Source organism: Mastomys coucha, unplaced genomic scaffold, assembly GCF_008632895.1.
Source record: "Mastomys coucha isolate ucsf_1 unplaced genomic scaffold, UCSF_Mcou_1 pScaffold16, whole genome shotgun sequence".
Taxonomy (NCBI): domain Eukaryota; kingdom Metazoa; phylum Chordata; class Mammalia; order Rodentia; family Muridae; genus Mastomys; species Mastomys coucha.
The window spans coordinates 84,840,168-84,845,889 of NW_022196898.1; positions in this window are offsets into that span (position 1 = coordinate 84,840,168).

The following is a 5,722-nucleotide window of genomic DNA, read 5'->3' on the forward strand; positions in this document are numbered from 1 at the left end:
ACAAGAACTCTTAACTGTTCAGCCATCTCTCCAGACCCTGCCCTATATCCTTATTTTGCCTTTATTTCCCCTCCTCCTTGATTGGTTCTCTTGGTGAAGAGGACATGAGAGTAAACTAGGGTTAGAAACTGCCCTTCTTCTCATCTTTCTTGATTCCCACTTGATTCCTCCAGGGTAGCAGTGGATCCTCTTGCTGGTCCCTGAGCAGATCCCTGCTGGTCATTGCCAATGTAGCTAGCAGAACAGATCAATGACAAGCTGCCCTACAGTATCAGAACTGCAGATGGGAAAGTGAAACATCTGAACATCTGGAATTTTCCTAGATGATTATTTCAACTGAATAAAGTATTTGAATGATTAGAAATGAAGTTTCTGTGTTCCATCTGAGAGTGTTTTTATAATCTGTGTAGCGCAGCTGCAGGCAGAATCTTCATGAGAGACAGCAACTTTGGCTTAGCTTCAGCCAAGAGGGAGATGTAAATTAACCACGATGTGAAACAGTAGCATCACATCAGTTGTTCTGGTGACTTGCATCAGACTGGAATGGAAACAGAACTGGGGTGCAAGCACAAGTGAGACAAAGGTCACCCCTTGAACTATGTTTATCCTATTTCTCTATTCCTTTAACATTGATGATATCTCTCTCTAACTCTTTCTTGCAGGTATGTACAAACACACACACACACACACACACACACACTTCTGGAGATATACTTTTGTCGCATCTTAAGAACAGCATATGATGCTATTAAGTTTAGTGAACACTTTCCACCATACAATTTACTAAACTACTTTTGAGCTTCATGTCATGTACAGCAGGTCTTACTTTAGAACGTGTTAACAGGAACTATGTTTACAGCTTTATTTTATTCGCACCAAAAAAAATCCACTCTAATGATAATGAGTATCCATACCAAAAAGCTCTTCTAAGAAGACCCGGTATCCAGTTCTAGAAGTCTGCAGGCCTCCTGTGCTCACGGCCTGAAATCTGAACCCCTGAGTCTCATATCTGCATGCTGACCTGCGTCAGTGTTACGTGATATAGGGAGCCAGGTGCAGCTGCTGAGAAATGAACTGCCAGCACTGGGGAAATCAGATTGCAAATTAGAGCTAAGATTTAGAAAGCCCGTAAGGAAAACATGGTGAGAAGCAAGCCAGGCACAGCAAGTGAGGCAGATGGCTGTGAATGCTGAAGAGAGAGGCTCCAGAATGGGGCAAATGTCATGTGGGCAGCCACTCTTGCCATCCCAGCTCCTTGATAGCAAGCAGCTGTAGAGCCCCCTGTCTATAACTTCTGGAGCAAGAAGAACTGGGAGTAAAGAGGTTTCTGCTATCCACGCATGTTGCAACTCATATGGCTCTCTGAAGGACTGATGTTGAGAGAACAATGCCATTTACCAAACATGACATAATGCACGATCCCACTTACCCAGCGGTATGTAAATGCTAGCATTACAGATGGAAAACCAATTACTGTTGGTCATGGGCTAGAAAGCAGACAGGGGTCGTGGGGAGCGGGGGGCTAACTAGGACTGGTGCTAAGTAAGAGCATGAGGTTGTCTTTCATTGTGGTGAATGTAATGGTACTACAAGTAGAATTAGTGGGAAAACTGCCCAGGACTTAACATACACAGATACAGCAAAACACAATACAGACAGGGAATAAAACAAATGGAATCCTCAGCTTCTTTCAGCCTTCCCGAATTCAACCACAGGAGTCAGCTGCTTCTTTCCATTGGTTGGGTGCAAATATCTGCATCTGACTCTTTCAGTTGCTTGTTGGGTCTTTATGGGGGCAGTCATAGCAGGTGCCTTTTTATGAGTGCTCCATAGCCTTAGTAATACTGTCAGACCTTGGAACCTCCCCTTGAGCTGGGTCCCACTTTGGGCCTGTCACTGGACCTTCTTTTCCTCAAGCTCCTCTCCATTTCCATCCCTGTAATTCTTTCAGACAAGAACAATTTGGGGCCAGAGATGTGAGTTTGGGATGGCAACTCCATCCCTCACTTGATGCCCTGTCTTCCTGCTGGAGGTGGGCTCTATAAGTTCCTTCTCCCTACTGTCAGGCATTTCATCTAAGGTCCCTCCCTTTGAGTCCTGAGAGTCTCCTACCTCCCAGGTCTCTGGTGCATTTTGGAGGGTGCCCCCACCTTCTATCTCTGAGGTTGCCTGTTTCCATTCTTTCTGCTGGCCCTCATGGCCTCAATCCTTTTCCCTCACCCAATAACAGATCAGGTTCCTCTCTCCCCACACCCTGCCCCCACCATCCACTTTCCCTCCCAGGTCCCTCCCTCCCCATTTGTAAATGAAGCTTAGGAGAAGGGCAATTCTGTAGGAGGACCAGCAGTCTCAATTAATCTAGACCTCCTAGATCTCTCAAACACTGGACCACCAAACAGACAGCATACACCAGCTGATATGAGTCCTCCAACACACATACAGTAGAGGGCTTCCAGGTCTTTGTTCACTCAGAAGTGATGCACCTAACTCTCAAAAGACTGAAGGCCCTGGGGAGTTTAGAGGTCAGGTGGGGTGGGGGGTGGGGGCATCCATGGGGAGACAGGGGTTTGGGGAGGAGGTATGGGATGTGGAACAGTCACAGGGAGGATGGGGTGGGGGGGAGTAAAATATGGAGTGTAAAAAATAAATTAATTTTTTAAAAACTTAAAATGTTTTAAAAAATATTTAAGTTCAACCTTCAAAAAAATGAGGCGTGTCAATTTCCTGGTTATGGCACAGGACTATGGTCCTGTAAATGTTCACACAGGGGAAACTGGATGGAAGCCACAAGCTCCTTGCAAGTCTACAGTTCTCTGCGAATATATGGAAACATGGAAGTGCATTTGAGGTATATTAAACAGTGCCAACATACTCACGCTCCTCCGGAAAAGCATGAAACTATTCAGACCAAGTGGACATGCAGACTGAAAACTGCCTCCTGCCAGCCTGGGTCATGTTTTGTGGCCACAGGTTTCGGGCTCAGTCAGGTTTGGCTACCAAATCAGCCTTGGTTTTCTCTTGCTTTTGGATTTCAGAAATAAAGATTAAAAAAAACAAAAAAAAAAAAAAAAAAAAAAAAAAAAAAAAAAAAAAAAAAAACAGTAAGCCCAGTGCTACTCTAGTGCTACTCTGGCCCCACAGATGAAAGCAATAGTAGGAATTCTTCATCTTCCAGCATTTCCCCCATAGTTTCACTTTGTTGTTTTAGAATGAATTTTAAGATATCTGAAGTTCTTAAACTTGGCAATAACCTGAGCTTATGTGCAATCTACAGACATTACTTTTACATTAATCCTGTCGATATTAACAATTCATGTTGCTCATTTCTGTTCCTTTTTACTAAAGTGGAAAACAGGTATTTAATCCTATCTGAAACATTTGACCATTAAATAATGGGTGAAATAAATATAAACCATGAATATGTACACCTTTCAAAACTAGAGGAGGATAGCTGTCCAGAGTCTTTAATGGATACTTTGTCAATTTTAATCAAATTTAATTTGTATTAATACTTTAATTTGTATAAATACAAATTTAATAATGTACAGAAAGATGCTAATTTACTCACTTTTGTCTAAGTCTTAAGTGCTTTCTGTGCTGTTCTCTGGACCATGAACAGAACTATCCGTCTGAAACAGAGAGATAACCATGGCCCTCCTTTTTATCGCCTTAGTATCTGCACACTACCATCTGAGGGGCCTGGGATTAGAGAAAGCCCTTTAGTTACCTGGTCACAGTCACTGTACTTGGGACTCACATGCCTATCTATCGTGTGTATTCTAGGCTATGCCCCTGGCACATCTGTGCCAGCAGTGTTTCCTCATCCCCATGCTCTTTCATATGTTCTTCTCTCAGTGTGGAAATCATTCTTCTCATTACTATGTGGCCAACTGCTGTGATTGTGTGTCGTGTCATTTTGTCCTGGAGATCTCTAGCATCTGCCACATCCCCAACCCTTCTCTAACATCACCTGGATGAGCATTTACCAAGGTTTATCATGCTGCCTCCCATTGCTTGTTCTTTAATGTGAGAGCTGAGGTGTTCCCCTTCTCCGGGGCTTCGCACTGTCTGGCTTAGGGTAGCTATTCAATTGATTGATGATAATGCTTATTTGATTAATATATAAACAAGTGATTGCATGCACCATCTCTGCTGTCAAAATAATATACATGTTTTGTTTGTTTGTTTGTTTGTTTGTTTGTTTTCGAGACAAGGTTTTTCTGTATATCCCTGGCTGTCCTGGAACTCACACTGTAGATCAGGCTGGCCTCTGCCACCCAAGTGCTGGGATTAAAGGCATGCACCACCACTGCCTAGCTTCATATGTGTTGTTAACTGCAAGTCTAAGAATTTACTTACACCTTCAGGCTTCTCCTTACTAAGATGAAAATGGCAACAACCCTGTCCCTTCATTTCTATTAAGTCTGCTAGCGTATGTGAAGTGATCGTAACTGGGCTCAATATGTACAAAGCACAAAGATATAAAGGATAAGTCTTACTTTAAAATTTCCCCAGTTCTGCAACCCAAGGACTATCACCAAAGGATTTTTAGTAACAGGATAATATATTCAGACCTCCTTCAAACAGAGAGTTCTGTAGCAGATTTAGTGTTGTTTGAGTGTCAGTGTGAAGGTTGAACAGGCCCAAATAACCAATTAGATGGAGAGATTAGACAAGGGAAAGAAATTAAAGTTGAATTGGGGACTTCAGTTACTGATTTTGGTAAACAAATAACAGGAAAATAGGATTCCTTGCAGCATATTCAGTTTTGTGGCCTTCAGAAAAGTCATAGGAGAATATGTTATAATGAATCTTTAAAGATTAATATAAAATTTTATAAGTCAATCAATAAGTAGGAAGTAGAGCCTTGACAGTTACAATGAAGGTCTAGAGCTAATTAGAAGGTTAGGATTAGAGTTCAACCTTGGTAGGGGAGCATTGAGAGTCACAATTATTAAAGGTGAGAAGACAGAAAACTAGAATACAGTTATAGGATGCCAGCTCCTGGCAGCCCTCGCCTACTAGCCTAGGATATGAACTTAAGAGTGTTTGCCGGGAGCTCTCTGGTCAGACTGCATACAGATCTGCTATGTCCTCTTTTGGAAATGGATTGCAGTTTTCTAAAGTATCCAAGTACTGATATTCACTTAGCAAAGCTAAAAGGACCTCCTCTAACCCTGATGTTGTGAAGCCCAAGAAAGGAAATAAAGAGACTCCGGCCTTCACCTGAGATGGAGTTGAATGTATTTGCATCCACAGCCTTCACCTGAGATGGAGCTGAATGTATTTGCATCCACGGCCTTCACCTGAGATGGAGTTAAATGTATTTGGATCCACAGCCTTCACCTGAGATGGAGTTGAATGTATTTGCATCCACATTTCCTGTGGTTACCTTAATGGAAGAAAGAAGAACGACAAAGGATGAAGAAAAGAAATGAAGGAGGGAGAATAGGAAGAACAGAGCTGTGATATCCAAAGAAAACAGGGAACAGTTCTAAGGAAACAAATGATTTTTCTAGGAAAAAAGTTGCTTCAAATATAGTCTCTCCATATTTACAAAAAGGTGCTAACAGGAAGAGAGGAGGAGCAACCGACAGATGAAATGGAGGCAAGACTTTTACATAAAAAAAGAGAAAAATAGAAATTGAAATGGTGCAACGAATTGTATAATTCACTTCCTTGTTCCATTTGAATTTTTAAGAGGCTTCATTTGTCCTACATC